We start from the raw sequence: 16639 nt of genomic DNA, 5'->3' as shown, positions 1-16639 counted from the left end.
CATGTGTGCACTGAATAATTTCTTCAAAAATAACAGTGTAAATAAACCAGTTCTAAAGTCTGCAGACAAGTATTCGCAAATTCCATGTTGTCAACACCATCTGCACCGGAAACCGGAAAGGGATATGTGATTGTGTACAATTGTGAAATATACTTAACATGCCAGTGAGGTAGAGGGTGACAAGCTTTTGTGTGCAATTTAAATTCCTTTGTGCGCCGGTAGCAGAAAATGTGTGTACATGAACACCTTAGAGGGAACATTGGCTGTGGGCCCTTACCATTCTCCAAAGGGTCCATGGACCCAGGGTTGAGAAACCCCTACAACAAACCTTCTCCAGATTCTACCATTCATCAACATACTAGTTACAATTTTTTTTAGATTATGAAGACATGCAGTCCTCTTTTATTGTCATTTAGTAACGCATGCATTAAGAAATGATACAATATTTCCTCCGGTGTGATAACACAAAACACAGGACAGACCAAGACTGAAAAAACTAACAAAACCACATAATTATAACATATAGTTACAACAGTGCAACAATACCATAACTTGATGAAGAACAGTACATGGCACAGTGAAAAGTTCAAAGTCTCTCAAATGTCCCACAGCTCATGCAGACGGGAGAAGGAAGAAAAACTCTCCTGACCACAGTCCGACTCTGAGTCATCCGAAAACTTCGAGCCTCCGATCAGCTCTCTGACACCGAGTACCGAGTACCATCTCTATCCGAACAATTCGACCTCAATCTCGGTTGCCGACAGCAGGCAAGGCAGGGGATTTTGAGGCCTTCCCTCCAGAAGATTCTCGATCGTGCAGTAACAACAGCAGCGAACCTGCGTTTCAGAAATTTCTCCAGATGTTCCTCTGTGCTTTCACATCCATCTCCATCAAATCAGAATTGTCCACAGCCGCTATTTAACAGATACGATATCATTTTCACCGGAGGGCTGCTCATGCGCGGTGCGCTGCTATCTCCTCCTCCCACCTAATTAACACACCAATCAGCATGCCTTTTTGATGTGGGACAAAATCAGAGCACCCAGGGGTGGGGGTGGGGGTGGTGGTGGAGCCCATTCAGTCACAGAGGAAACGTGCAAAATCCACACGGCAGATCAGGATCAAACTTGAGTCTCTAGAGACGTGAGGTGGCAGCAATCTAGTTGTGCCATTGGACCACCCAAGTTGAGTAGGGTAGATGTCTCTTACAGGAAATACACGGGCCACAGAACTTGGTTCCCACAGCATAAGTTTATTTGAGGACTGAAGTGGTCCAAACTGTAATGGAGATGTGTAGATCCACAAACATGAGACAATCTACAGATGCTGGAAATCCAAAACAACACAACAATGTGCTGGAGGAACTCAGCAGGCCAGGCAGCATCTATGGAAAAGAGTAAACAGTCAACATTTCAGAACAAGACCCTTCATCAGGACTGGGAAAAAAAGATGAGAAGTCAGAGTAAGAAGGTGGGAGAAAGAGAGGAAGGAATACAAGGTGGTAGGTGTTAGGTGAAATTGGGAGAAGGGGAGGGGATGAAGTAAAGAGCTGGGAAGTTGATTGGTGAAAGAGATAAAAGGCTGGAGAAAGAGAAATCTGACAGAAGAGGGTAGAAGACCATGGAAGAACGGGAAGGGGAGGAGCACCAGAGGGAGTTGATAGGCAGGTAAGGAGATAAAGTGAGAGAGGAAAACGGGAATGGGAAATGTTGAAGGCGAGGAGGGGAGGGCAATTACCAGAAGTTCGAAAAATTGATGTTCATGCCATCAGGTTGTAGGCTACCCAGGCAGAATATAAGGTGTTGCTCCTCCAACATGAGTGTGGCCTCATGGCGGCAGTAGAGGAGGCCATGGACTGATATTTCAGAATGGCCTCAAACCTGTTGGAATAAACATCGATTTCTTAAACTTCCAGTAATGCCTCTCCTCACTTCACCATTTCTCATCCCCTTGTACCTCTCTCATGTTATCTCCTTGCCCATCCATTGCCTCCCTCTGGTGCTCCTTCCCTGCCCCCCGCTTTTTCTTTCTTCCATGGCCTTCTGTCTCTTTCACCAATCAACTTGGGAGATCCCACTTTTTCTGATGGATGGAACACAGGTGGTTGGCAAAGAGATCTCCCAATCTACGTCGTGCCTCACCGATATACAGGAGGCTACACAGGTAGATTAGATACAATAGACTGTATGGTGATAAAGATTGTTCTGTGCAGTTAACATTCATTGCTAGATTATGTATGTTAGCAGCAGTTAGCATGTATCAGCAAACTAGCATTTAGAGTTCAACACTCTAACTAATAGCCTCTTAACCTTGAACAGAGGGTCAAAAGCAGAAAGGATTCACTCACCAATGACATTTAAAGGGATAGTCAAACATTTCCAGTTTAGTTATGGATTAACTTCAATAGTAGCTGCTGTAATTGTGCAAGTGTTTGGTAACTTTCAGGAGATCTTCAGAAATTTGATGAAGCCTATAGAGAGCAATAAAACTGAAGTTCTTTGCCCCAAGATCTTCAAGAGACAGATGCTGCCCCACTCCCATTGCAGATGTGTTCCCTTTGAAGTAGAGAACATCTTGGAGAATCGGCTGAGGACTTGCAATGCAGAAGTTGATGCTGGAAAGACAGAGGAGAGTAAAGAAGCAGAGAACAGGAAGCTATTACTGCGAAAAGCTTTATCTGCCCAGGCCATTCATGGTCAATCTCAAAGGGCAAAACCAGTCAGGAATAATGAGTAAGATGTCTGCACTTCTGTAAACATATGTACACTGAAATCTATCACAACTATAACCTCAGAGTAGGGCATCTTGGCTGAAGGAAGGCATTTATGAACCAAATGCCTTCCAGCATCACCCAATAAGGAGTTCAAACCAAATTTGCATAAAATTGTCTCTTAATAACTCTTGTGCATTACTTCGGAGCCTCTCTTCAAAGTTCCACGGTTCTTTACATTCATGTTCTCAGTATTATTTTGTTATTTGCCCAGTTTGTCTTATTTTGCACACTAGTTGTTTGTTAATCTTTGTGTATATTTTTTCTTAAAGAGTCATTGAAAGTGAGTCTGCAGGTTGTAGAATTAACATGGAGGTGAGTGAAGTTATCACTGTTGGTTCAGGAGCCTGGTGGTTGCAGGGTTAAAACTGGCTGTGTGGGATCTAAGCCCCTGTACCGGCTGCATGATGCCTGTCCTTCTGACTGGCTTTGCTGGATCTGGGGTAGGAGGCAGCATTTGGCCTTGAACGTGGACACTGAGCAGCAATGAGCTAGAAGGCCTGGTCGTAGATTGAATCATCGTGCCAGGTAAGCAGCATTTTAGCTCAGCAGACAGCCAACAAAGAGGGCATTCATTAAAGAAGAGTGGTGGAAGCTCAGGCTCCTTACAGACGGTGCTGGAATTGAACTCTGAACTCAGACGTCCCAAGCTGTCATAGCGTCGCACTAACTGCTGCACTACGTGGATTTCCAGAAAGGCTTTGACAAGGTGCCACACTTGAGGTTGCTTAACAAGTTAAGAGCCCATGGTATTACAGGAAAGACACTAGCATGAATATAAGATTAGCTGACTGTCAGGAGGCAAAGAGTGGGAATAAAGCGGCCCTTTTCTGGTTGGCTGCCAGTGACTGGTGGTGTTCTGCAAGGGTCTGCTTCTTTCCATGATATATATCAACCATTTGGATGATGGAATTGAAAGTTTCGTTGGCAAGTTTACAGATGATACGGAGATAGGTGGAGGGACAGCTAACATTGTGGAAGCAAGGAGTCTGCAGAAGAGCTTGGTCAGATTAGAACAGTGGCAGGTGGAGTTATAGTGTCAGGAAGTGTATGGTAATGCACTTCCGTAGAAGGGGGAAAAAAAGCCAGACTATTTTCTAAACAGGGAGAAAATTCAAAAATCAGAGGGGCAAAGAGACTTGGGAGTCCTCGTTCAGGTGTATGGGGTTGAGTGGGGTCTGGAATCAGCCATGATGGGATGGCAGAGCAGATTTGATGGACCGAATAGCCTAATTCTGCTCTTATATCTTATGGTCTTATGATATATTTAATAAATCCAGTTTTGATCATTTTGATGTTTGAAATTAAGTGCAAGACCCTTAATTAGAAGATTGAATGAATTTATTTTTATAGCGTAATGATAAACTCTGCCATTAGGTGTGTGTTTATTTATTTAGTAATTGGTAATAATTCCTGCCAGTAATTTCTCCATCTAGGCATAATCTGCCTAAAATTTCACTACTCAGTAGTTGTTCTTTGAGTGCCCACGGGTAACTGTACCAGCTTGGACCTAAGCAAGGCAATGACTTACAGGCTCATCCTGTCATATCCCTTCAAGTGTAACATTGCACTGGAACATGTTATGGAGTTTAATTTGATTTCCTACTCCCATGAGGCCACTCACTATGTCCCCCTTCACTTCCAGTCCTGTTAAAATGTCTCAGCCTGAAACATCGACAAGTGACAAGTAAAGAATGGTAAAAATCACACAATGTTAATTAATTACACAGTCTCATGTCCAAATGGAGTCCAGGATTAATTGTGTGAACCAGGATATAACCAAGGCATTAAATTTTGTAAATATGGTCGTTTTCAGAGATGTGGCTTGGTCTGCTGAGTTCCTCCAGCATTTTGTGTGCGTTGCTTAGTATGTTAGCTTCATTTTTCCCATTTAAGAGTGTCCAAAAAACGTCCTTGTTAGGAATTTCTTTTGAACAACAGAAATGAAGTTTGAGGGTATAGTTACAGCATGTACATTTACATTTTATTATTATTATTTTATTTAATGCAAAATGTGGACCATGTGGTTCCTTATTAAGGTTATCATAGCCGGGTGGGGGCCAGTGGGGATAAACTCCCACTACCTATTAAATATTCCCAATGGGGTGCCCTCTCACATAGCCTCGAACAGGAGAAGGGGCAAAGGCAGGTTACTGGCATCTTAAAACCAGTCGCTCCAAGCAGGTGGGGCTCATCAGACATGGTTGGCAGCTCATCTAAGGAGAAGGAAAATACCCACTCATGAGTGAGGCTTTGGGAGTAAACCCTGATGAAAAATCCGGAGCAGGAGTCCTTCAGGCAGTCATACACTGAGTTCAATGTTGATTGACAACTCCTGTAACACCGCTAGTGCCAAACTGTATCAGTCTCTGGTGTTCCTTTCAACTCATCAGTTACATGGAGCACAGGAATCTACTACATTGGTAACAGCTCGCTCTCTATATCATATTGCCCTGGGTTGTGTATACAGTATGTGGACAACTAGAGTGCAACATCCATGGTCAACCACCAAACAATGAGGAGACAGCCCCCCCCCCCACCCCCAACCATATTTACAAAATTTAATGCCTTGGTTATATCCTGGTTCACACAATTAATCCTGGACTCCATTTGGACATGAGACTGTGTAATTAATTAACATTGTGTGATTTTTACCATACTTTCCTTGAGAACTTACTTGTCACATGTTCAAGAGCTTTGTAACTCCACCTATCCCTTATGCATAGGTGTATCAATGCATGTGTGGTACATCTTATGCTGGGGAATAGAACATGTCTTGAAATGGAATTAAACATCCTCATTACAAATTGAAAATGGGTCAGCTATGATTGCCTCTCTCATTCAGCTCTTTCATATAGATTCAAATAAGCACGTCTCACTGAATAAACATGATTCTTTGTGCTACTCCTCTGAGTAGTATAACAATTGTCTGCAATCGTCTTGCCAGGCTCACAGCATTTAGAACTCTGTAGTCATTAGATAACTGCGTGCAGTTGGTCCTGCTGCTAGCTCAACTCTTCCAACTGGGATTGGAAAGATGAAGCAAACTTTACACCTGAGTTTACTTCTATCACCTGCCAGGCACGAGCAACTTCTAATGTGTCTGAAAATCATTCTTATATTTCACAGTTTCCTCTCTTAATAGCATGCAACAAAAAGTAAACATCTTTATAATTTTTTGTGGAGAGTGCAAATATGACTCTGGATGATAATATAAAATTGACCGTGAATTGTTATAAACCACTTACAATTTCATTTCCATTCCTCCATTTCGGTGTAGTTTTATCCCCAATAACCCTCACAACTAATGCTACAGGAGGGAGAGTGGAAACTGCAAAAACTACTTCAAAGAAGTCAAGGATTCAAAGTACATTTATTATCAATGTACATATCACAACTAATGCTACAGGAGGGAGAATGGAAACTGCAAAAACTACTTCAAAGAAGTCAAGGATTCGAAGTACATTTATTATCAATATACATGTGCAGTATACAACCCTGAGATTTGTCTTCCCACGGACAGCCCAATACAAAGATCATGGACCTCGTTCAAAGAAAAAACACCAACCCCTCCCCACACGCAAAAACAAGTCGCGCAAATAGCAACAAGAAAGAATGAGTGAAAACGCAGGATATAAAACACAAAATTGAAATAGTCCATATTCAGCTTAGCTCAGTGTTCATTATCTGCGGGCCGCCCCAATTCAAAGTCGCCCAAAATAGCAACAGAAAAGGGAGCAACCAGGAACTACCGTGTAATCCATAATCCATAGGACCATAACTCAAGCACCATTCTCCGACAGCATCGAGGGAGAGGGAGAGAGAGAGAGACCATTTGAACACAGGAGCCTTCCTCTGGGAGCAGTGAGCAAAGGGGAAACAGAGGCCATCACATGCAGACACCTTCCTCCGGCAGCAGTGAGCGAAAGGCTGGTAGACAGCGCTAAACACTCGCTCGCCTTCTGCGCTCACCTCAATGTGTTCAATCTTCCTTGACACTGAGATCGGCGAGAAATGGAGTCAATCATGGGGTCATGCCCCATCTCTAAGCTGCTTGGCCTCAAGTCCACTCGCACCCCGGAATCTTCTCAGAGTCAGCAAAGTGCCAGATTGCACAATCGGCCCGAGAACACAACATCAAACTGTAGATCACAGGCCCAACAGTACCAGGACCACATTTGAAAGAAAAAGACGACAGAAAAGAAGTGAAAGAAACCGTTTTGTGTACCATCTGGTGGATGTGACCCACGGTAGTGTTGCTCACTGGGACCATCTTCATAGACAGAACAACAATTGCTTGTAATTTTTCACAGACGGGAAGTTTTTGATCTAAAACTCTGTCACCCATCACAGATACTGCCTGATCTGCTGAGTAATTTCAGAAGTTCAAAAATCCGTTTTATATTATTGCCCAACATCAAAGTTATTCTCATGGAGTAGTAAGCCCCTCTTTCCCTTATACTCTTGAGGAGGTGATGGTGGTTGGAACCGTTGCATTTGTTACGTGATGGAAATTAAGTCTTGGTAGCAATGACCATGAAACTATTGAACTGCTATATAAACAAAACCAACTGTTTAATGAAACAGTTTGCAGGAAAGATGTCAGCCACCATTACTTGCTCTGATCTATAGGTGGGAGACTTCAGAATGGCAGCAATGTCATTGAATCTTGTCAAAGCTCAGAGTAAATTCTTTATCAAAGTACACATACATCACCCTATTGCTGCCCAATATGCCACTGGGTTTAGGGCAGCAATGAAGGTCCTCCATCTCCAGCAGTGTTCAGGGCTTCTGACATCATGTCAGCAGCTTCCTCTCAGTTTTCACTTCTGTCAGTCGTGCAAGTCCCAGATGGAGACTCAGGAATACCATCACACTCAGATGTAGAAGGATCCTTCATTGCTGTATCTGTAACAAATTTGTTTTACAAGTCAGCGCTGTTAGCCCTGAGCTGAACCCCCGAATGTGGAAGACCAGTGGGCCACTCAGTCTGACCTCTACCCTTTGACCTGTTTGGCATGGATGACCCTACCAAGAGCCAAAACATAAAGCCCTGACTCCAGCCAACATAGCTCTCCGGGTCATTGAGGAACACAAGCCTCCAAACCCAATGAGAAGCTTGTGGTCCTCTTGCAGGATATCACCACACATTACCCTGAGATTCATTTTCTTGCAGGCATTCACATTAAGTACAAAGAATCATTGAAAAAAAACTGCACAAACAAAAGATGGACAAACAACCAATGTGGAAAAGACAAAACATTGTTCAAATACAAAAAAAAAGAAATAATAATAAGTAACTACTATTGAGAACATGACTTGTAGAGTCCATGAAATTGAGTCCATAGGTTGTGGAACCAGTTCAGTGTTGGGGTGAGTGAAGTTATCCATTCCTGTTCAAGAGCCTAAAGGCTGAGGGGTAATAACTGTTCCTGAACCTGATGATGTGGGACTTGAGACTCCTGTATCTTCTTCCTGATGGCAGCAGCAAGAAGAGAGTCTCCCTGTTAGAGTAGTAGAATGCAATCATTCGAGTTGAGTATGGTGTTTTCCTAATGGGCTGTCTATTGTTGGGTCTTCAAGTGGCTATCAAATTCCACTTTAAATCTACCCAATGAATTGGCCTCCATAGTCCTCTGTGGCAATGAATTCCAGAAATTCACTACTCCCCGGCTGAAGAAATTCCTCCTCATCTCTGTTCTAAATGGATGTCCTCCTATTCTGAGGCTGTGCCCTCTGGTCCTAGAGTTCCCTATAACAGGAAACATCCTCTCCACATCCACTCTATGTAGACTTTTCAATATCTGTAGGTTTCATTGAGATCCCTCCTCATTCTTCTAAACTCCAGTACTCCAGTGAGTACAGGCCCAGAGACTTCAAACACTCATGTGTTAGCCCTTTCATTACAGGAACCATTCTCATAAAACTCCTTTGGACCCTCTCCAATGCCAGCACATCAGTTCTTAGATAAGGGGTCCAAAACTGCTCGGAGTAGTCCATGTGAGGTCTCACCAATGGCTTATAAAGCCTCAGCATTAAATCCTTGCTTTTACTTTCTGGTCCTTGTGAGATGTATGCTAATATTGTATTGGCCTTCCTAACTGCTGACTCAACATGCAAGTTAACCTTTAGGGAACCCTGCACAAGGACTCCCAAGTCCCTCTGCATCTCTCATATTTTGAATTTTCCCCCATTTAGAGAATATTCTATGTTTTAATTCTTTCTACTAAAGTGCATGAACATACACTTCCCTACAATATATTCCATATGCCACTTTTTTCCTCTATCTCAATTTTTCTAAGTCCTTCTGCAGACTCACTGCTTCCCCATCACTACCTGCCCCTTCATCTTTCTTCCTATTGTCTGCAAACTTGGTCACAATGTCACCAACTCAATCATCCAAATTATTAACATATAATGGAAAAAGAAGAGGCCTGAAATCTCCCCCTGCAGAACATCACTAGTCACTGGCAGCCAACCAGAAAAGACCCTCTTTATACCCACTCTTTGTCAGTCAGCCAGTCTCCTATTTATGCTGGTATCTTCCCTGTAATACTACGGGCTCTTAACTTGTTGAGCGGTCTCACATACAGCACCTTTTCAAATGCTTCAAAAAATCCAAGTAGATGAAATCTACTAACGCTTCTTGTCTATTCTGCCTGTTATTTCCTCACATAATTCCAACAGATCTGTCATGAAAGATTTCCCCTTAAGGAAACTATACTGACTTTGGTTCATGCAACATACATCAAAGTTGCTGGTGAACGCAGCAGGCCAAGCAGCATCTATAGGAAGAGGTGCAGTCGACGTTTCAGGCCGAGACCCTTCGTCAGGACTAACTGAAGGAAGAGTGAGTAAGGGATTTGAAAGTTGGAGGGGGAGGGGGAGATCCAAAATGATAGGAGAAGACAGGAGGGGGAGGGATAGAGCCGAGAGCTGGACAGGTGATAGGCAAAAGGGGATACGAGAGGATCATGGGACAGGAGGTCCAGGAAGAAAGACAAGTGGGGGGGTGACCCAGAGGATGGGCAAGAGGTATATTCAGAGGGACAGAGGGAGAAAAAGGAGAGTGAGAGAAAGAATGTTTGCATAAAAATGAGTAACAGATGGGGTACGAGGGGGAGGTGGGGCCTTAGCGGAAGTTAGAGAAGTCGATGTTCATGCCATCAGGTTGGAGGCTACCCAGACGGAATATAAGGTGTTGTTCCTCCAACCTGAGTGTGGCTTCATCTCCACAGTAGAGGAGGCCGTGGACAGACATGTCAGAATGGGAATGGGATGTGGACTTTGGTTCATTTTAGCTTTTGTCTCCAAGTACTCCAAAATCTTATTCTTAATAATGGACTGCAACATCCCAACATCCCAACAACTGAGGTCAGGCTGACCAGCCTATAATTTCCTTTCTTCTGCCTGCCTCCCTTCTTGAAGAATAGAGTGATATTTGAAATTTTCCAGTCCTCCAGAACCATTCCAGAATCCAGTGATTCTTGAAAGATTTAATGTTTCCACAATCCCTTCAGCTATCTCTTTCTGATTCCTTCTAAAAATCTAAGTAAATAAAATCCATTGGGTGTAGTCCATCCAGTCTTGGAGACTTATCTACCTTCAGACCTTTCTACTTCCCAAGCACCTTCTCCTTATTGATAGCAACTACACTCACTTCTGCCCCCTGACATACTTGAATTTCAGGTAAACTGTTCGTGTTTTCTACAGTGAGAATCAATACAAAATACTTATTAAGTTCATCCTCAATTTCTTTGTCCTCCATTGATAACTTTTCAGCATCACTTTCCTGCAGTCAGATATCTAGTCTCGCCTCTCTGAACTCTTTACATAACTGAAAAAAACTTTTGGCATCCCCTTTTGTAATTATTAGCTAGCTTGCATTTATATTTAATCTTTTCTCTCCTTATGGCTTTTTAACTGGTTTTTGAACGTTCCCAATCCCCTTACTTCCCATTAATTGTTGATATATTGTATGCCCTTGTTGCTTTTATGCTGGCTTTGACTTTCTTTGTCAGCCATGGTTACATTATCCTGCCTTTAGAATACTTTGTCTTTGGGATATATCTATGCTGTGTCTTCCAAACTGCTCCCAGAAATTCCAGCCATTGCTGTTCTGATATCATCCCTGCAAGTGCGCCTTCCAATCAACTTTGGCCAGCTCCTCTCTCAAGCCTCAGTAACTACCTTTCCTCCACTGTAATACTGATATATCTAATTTTAGCTTCTTCCTTTCAAACTGCGGGGTGAATTCTATCATATTAAGAGATCACTATCTCTTAAGGGTGTCTTTACCTTAACGCCCCTAATCAAATCTGGTTCATCACACAACACACAATCCAGAATTGCCTTTCCACTAGTAGGCTCAGCCACAAACTGCTTTAAAAATCCATCTTGTGGGCATTCTACAAATTCCCTCTCTTGGGATCCGGCACCAATCTAATTTTCCCAATGTACCTGTATATTAAAATCCCCCATGACTATCGCAAAGTTGCACTTTTTACATGTCTTTTCTATCTCCCTTTGTGATTTGTACCCGTTTGGAGGTCTGCATATAGCTCTCATCAGGGACGTTTCACCCTTGCAGTTTCTTAACTCTACCCATAAGAATTCTACATCTTCCGATGCTATATCACCTCTTTCTAAGGATTTGATATCAAATTTTGCCAACAGGGCCGCCCCACCCCCTCTGCTGACCTGTCTCTCCTTTCAACACAAAGTGTATCCTTGGATGTTAAGGTCCATCTAGGACCCTCTTTTAGCCACCACTCAGTGATGCCCACAATGTCATACCTGCCAACTGCGCTACAAGATCATCTACCTCATTCCATACACCAAATGCATTCAAATATAACAGCTTCAGTTCTGTATTCATTATCCTTTTTGATTTTGCTCCTCCCATGTTACATGTCAACTCATCCAACTGACCTCAATTTTGCCCTATTCTCTGCCTGTCCTTCTTCATTATCTCACTACACACAGCATCTACTTATGTGCCAACTGCTCCATTCTCAGCCCTATCGCTCTGGTTCCCATCCTCCTGCCAAATTAGTTTAAATCTACCCACCCCCCCAACCTGCTCGCAAGTATGCTGGTTTCCCTTGTGTTCAGGTGTAAATTATCCTCTTTGTACAGGTCATACCTTTCTCAGAAGAGATCCCAATCATCCAGTTATCTGAGACACTGCCAAGTATCAATCTGCCAAATCAATCCTTTTCTTATCCTGACTGGTGCATGGCACAAGCAACAGTCCAGGGATTACTATCCTGTAGATCTTGCCTTTTGGCTTTCTTCGTAACTCCCTATATTCTTCCTTCAGAACCTCCTCCCTTTTGCTACCTACATCATTTACCAATGTGTACCACAACTTCTGGCTGCTCACTCTCTCCCTTTAGAATATTGTGGGTCCAATCTGAGATTTTCCTGACCCTGAGAGGCAACATTCCATTCATGTGTCTCATTTATGTTCACAGAATCTCCTGTCTGCTCCTTTAACTATGGAATCCCCTTTCACTACTGCAGTCCACTTCTCCCCCCTCAATATCAATAAGATTGAGAGAATACAAAGGAAAATTTACAAAGGTGTTGCCTGAGTTATAGTGAAGGTTTGAATAGGTTACAACTTTATTCCCTGGAGCGTAGGAGAACAAAGGAAGATTTGACTGAGGTATACAAAATTATGAGGGATATAGATAGGTTAAATGCATGCAGGCTTTTTCTACTGAGTTTGGGTGAGATTAGAACTAGATGACATAGGTTAAGGGCGAAAGGTAAAATATTCACCCAGAGGGTGATATGAGTGTAGAATGAACTACCTGAGGAAGTGGTGGATGCAGGTTTGATTGCAAAATTTAAGAGAAGTTTGGATATGTACATGGATAGGATGGTTCTGGGGGGCTATGGTCCAGGTGTAAGCCAATAGGACTAAACAGAATAAAAGTTTAGCCTGGACTAGACGGGGCCTATTTCTTTGCTGTAGTGCTCTATGAGGAGTGTTTGATGGCTCTGGACCTGTACATGTTGGAGTTTAGAAGAATGAGGAGGTATCTCATTGAAACCTACCGAATATTGAAAGGCCTAGATTGAGTGGACATAGAGAGGATGGTATCAGTGGATGGAGAGTCTAGGACCAATGGGCACAGCCTCAGAATTGAAGATTGTCCCTTCAGAACAGATGAGGAGAAATTTCTTTAGCCAGAGGGTGGTGAATCTATGGAATTCATTAGCACAGACGGCTGTAGAGGCCAAGTCCTTATATATAGTTAAAGCAAGTAGCTTGGTAGGTTCTTGATTTGTAAGGGTGTCGAAGGTCGCAGGGAGAAGGCAGAGGAATGGGGTTGAGATGGAAAATAAATCAGCCATGATTGAATGATTGATGGGCTGAATGGCCTAATGGCTTAGATCTGTGTTTTATGGTCTTATGGTCTCTATTATCTACTATCTCTATGCCTCTCATAATTTTATGAAGTTCTATCAGGCAGCTCCTCAGCTTCTCATGCTCCAGAGAAAACAATTCAAGTGTTCTCCATCCTTTCTTTCCAATAATAGTTATAAAAATATTGCATTCAAACAGAATAGGGATTAAACCAGGAAGATCACCCAGCATTGAACACCTGGGTAACATAGCAGTTAGTGCAACGCTATTACAGCTCGGGAGCTTCGGAGTTCAGATTTCAATTCTGATGTCATCTATAAGAAGTCTGTACGTCCTTTGCAAGGAATCCATGGGCTTTCTCCAGGTGCTCTGGTTTCCTCCCATAGTTCAAACATGTACTGGTTAGGTGGTTAATTGGTCATTGTGAATTGTCGTGTGATTAGGTTAGGGTTAAATTGTGGGGTTGAAGGGCTTTGCTGGACAATGTGCTCAAAGGTCCTCAAGGGCCAAAATTGTGCTGTATCTCTAAATAAATAAATTGACAGAGGCATCAGATATGGCAAGCCACATCCCTGCCAAGTAAGCATTGCACCACATAAACCAGAGTTCAGCCAATTTGATTCACCCTACTTGAAATCCAAAGCAGCTGAGATCAATGGACTCAGGAAAGACTTTGGGACCAGAGAGCTCTGATTCTGAAGATTTACACACCCAGCTGCCATCTACAAAATTTGTATCAGTAAGGTTTTAATACTGGCATCTACTCAACAATGTGGAAAGTTGTATATGTGTGTTCTGCTCAAAATCAACAGGAGAAAACTGCAGTCTCCAACCAGTCTATTCTCAGACATCTCCAAATGCGTGGAAGGTGTCAGCAACAGTGAGGCCAAGTGATACATGTAACCCATAATCTGCTTAATACAATGATTAGTAAGGTTTGTGTCTGATCCATTTGGCTCCAGACCTCATTACAGACATGGCTGTATGGCTAAACTTTAGAAGTAAGGTTGAGAGTGATCACCTTGATATCAAAACATCAAGGAGCTCTGGTAAAACTGAAGTCAGTTGATATCATTGTTTGGAGCCTTGCACAAATGACAATGCATCGTGGCTGTTGGAGACTGTAAAGGTTCTTCAGTGCAGTGTCCTTGGCCCATATATCTTCATCAAACACATTCTTTCTGCACTCCATTAAAAGTAGCTTGCTGATAACTAAGCAGCTTCCATCATCAGAGATCCCCACCACCAAGGTCACGCACACTCCTCGCTGCTGCAATCAGCTAGAAGGTACAGGAGCCTCAGGACTCGCGCCACCAGGTTCAAGAACAGTTACCACCCCTTAACCATCAGGCTCTTAAATAAAAGGAGAACACTACACTCGATTTTACTTGCCCCATTATTGAAATTTGAAATTTTCCCACAACCAATAATCTCACTTTCAAGGACTCTTCATCTCATGTTCTCATTATTGATCGCTATTTACTTATATTTGCATTTGCACAGTTTGTTGTCTCCGGCATGCTGGTTGATCTTTCATTGATGCTGTTATGGTTACTATCCTATAGATTTGCTGAATATGCACGCAAGAAAATGAATCTCAGGGTTGTATATGGTGACATAAATGTACTTTGATTACTTTGAACAATGTTAATTCCCTTCACAGCCCCTTTGAAAATGAAGCGGTCCTTGCCTCAATGCAGCTGAAAATTGGCAAGTAACACGTGTGCTACAGAAACATCAGGCAATGACCATCTCAGATTTCTAAGAAGAGATGAAGATTCACTTTATTCGCGTCACATGTACATCGAAACATCAAAACATGCAGTGAAATGCATCACTTGCATTAAATCAAATCAGAAAGGATTGTGCTGAGCAGCCTGCAGGTAACACCACACTTCCAGCGGTAACATAGTATGCCCCCAAATCACTGACCCTAATAGTATATCTTTGGAATGTGGGATGAAACCCACAAGGTCATGGTGAGAATATACAAACTCTTCACAGGCAGTGGCGGGAATTGATCCGCAATCAGTGAAAGATGGTGCTGTAAAGCGACGCACTAACTGCAGTGCTACTGTTCCACCCCAGGACAGAGTGTAATTATGATTCAATTATAACAAGATTCAATTGCTCAGACTAGCACATCGAATATCCTTGGGGTTGGCTGAATCAGAAACCCACTGAAACAACCGTGCAAGCTCTACAGCCACATGAATAGGTCTGCAACAAAGATAATACCTCAATAATAATGATCAGTTAGGCACAGAGAGGATCTGTATTTACTGACAAGTAACTTTATTGCCTCAGTTGACAAGCATCTGAATTTTCACAACTAAATACCTGTGGGCACACCTACTAAGTTTTCCTGACCCTCCATGAACAGTCAAAGAAGAGAATACCTGGGAAAAGGAGTCTATGTTGGCCTGGTGTTCCTCATGGTCCCAGTGTGATCTCCACATGTCCGATGTGCAGTACTCTGCATCAGCAATGGTTGGTCTTCAGAGAGTTGTCGCTGCCTGAGCTCCCAATTTTCTCCATTTTTATACATTTTCCTATCAGGGCATTCTATGATGCTTCAGTTTTGTTAGCCCAAGGTCATCTGACTGACCTGTGCCAAATTTTCATTGGATGTATGTTTTATGGCTTTCACCTTCAACTTTATGCCTTAGGTGATTTAATTTGTTCCATTCAACACTGGTTCAAGCCAGTCAAGTCAGGCCACACAGACACTGGGCTCAGATGATGAGATTACTTCTGCATACCTGCCATTTACAAAATACACACAAATTGCATGAGGAACTCTGCAGATCAGGCAGCATCTATGGAAATGAAGTGTACACAATAAACTGCTTCTTATCTGAGAATGGTCTCAGGTTTAGCAGATTATTAGCAAAAACTCCTTGTGTTCCACATTCAACTGCTCTGATTAAGTTATCTTGGAGAAAGAATCAGTTCATCAAACAGTTCACAAAATGGTGGCTGCAAGGACTGTCTCTCAAAATGGCTGCCTCTATTCCTGTTCACTAATTGCAGTTCTTTCTGGCCAACAGGTCAGAATCTGGATGCTTTTTATAAGCAGCAGCTCCCTAAACCATCTGTGAGGTTTTATCCAGATGAACATATCTTCAACAACGTTCAAGAAGTTTGACATCATCCAAGGAAATGCAGATCAGTTGATCTGTATCCCTTCCACCATCTGAAACAATCATCCCATACACCCCTTGAGGGAACTGGGGCTATAGTGTATGCCAGTACAAATGTGTACTGCAGTAACTCACCTCGGCTAAACCCACATCAAGGACAAGAGCCTTCAGGTGCAAGGGTACCTCACCACCTACTGTATGTATTTCTCTTCAAGTTACACTATTTTCTGAAACTCCCTTCCCAACAACATGGTGGGAAGGACATCAATGGCTGAAGAAGGTGGCTCACCACCACGTTCCCACATTCTCAAGGGTAATTCGATATGTGTGATAATTGCTCAGACAGTC

The 16639-nt window shown here is 42.7% G+C and overlaps 1 long non-coding RNA gene across 1 annotated transcript; it reads right to left on the bottom strand.

Moving 5' to 3' along the window:
- Window positions 1-1804: 1804 nt before the first annotated feature.
- LOC134337207 (uncharacterized) lies at window positions 1805-15633 on the bottom strand. The gene is made up of 3 exons (XR_010015947.1): window positions 15548-15633; window positions 7482-7678; window positions 1805-1880 (listed from the first exon to the last, which is right to left on the bottom strand). It is a non-coding gene; the product is annotated as an uncharacterized LOC134337207 (long non-coding RNA).
- Between the last annotated feature and the right edge of the window lie 1006 nt (window positions 15634-16639).

Source organism: Mobula hypostoma, chromosome 24, assembly GCF_963921235.1.
Source record: "Mobula hypostoma chromosome 24, sMobHyp1.1, whole genome shotgun sequence".
Classification (NCBI taxonomy): Eukaryota; Metazoa; Chordata; class Chondrichthyes; order Myliobatiformes; family Myliobatidae; genus Mobula; species Mobula hypostoma.
Note: the sequence above shows the minus strand (reverse complement) of the source record. Positions and strands in the feature narration are given on the sequence as shown.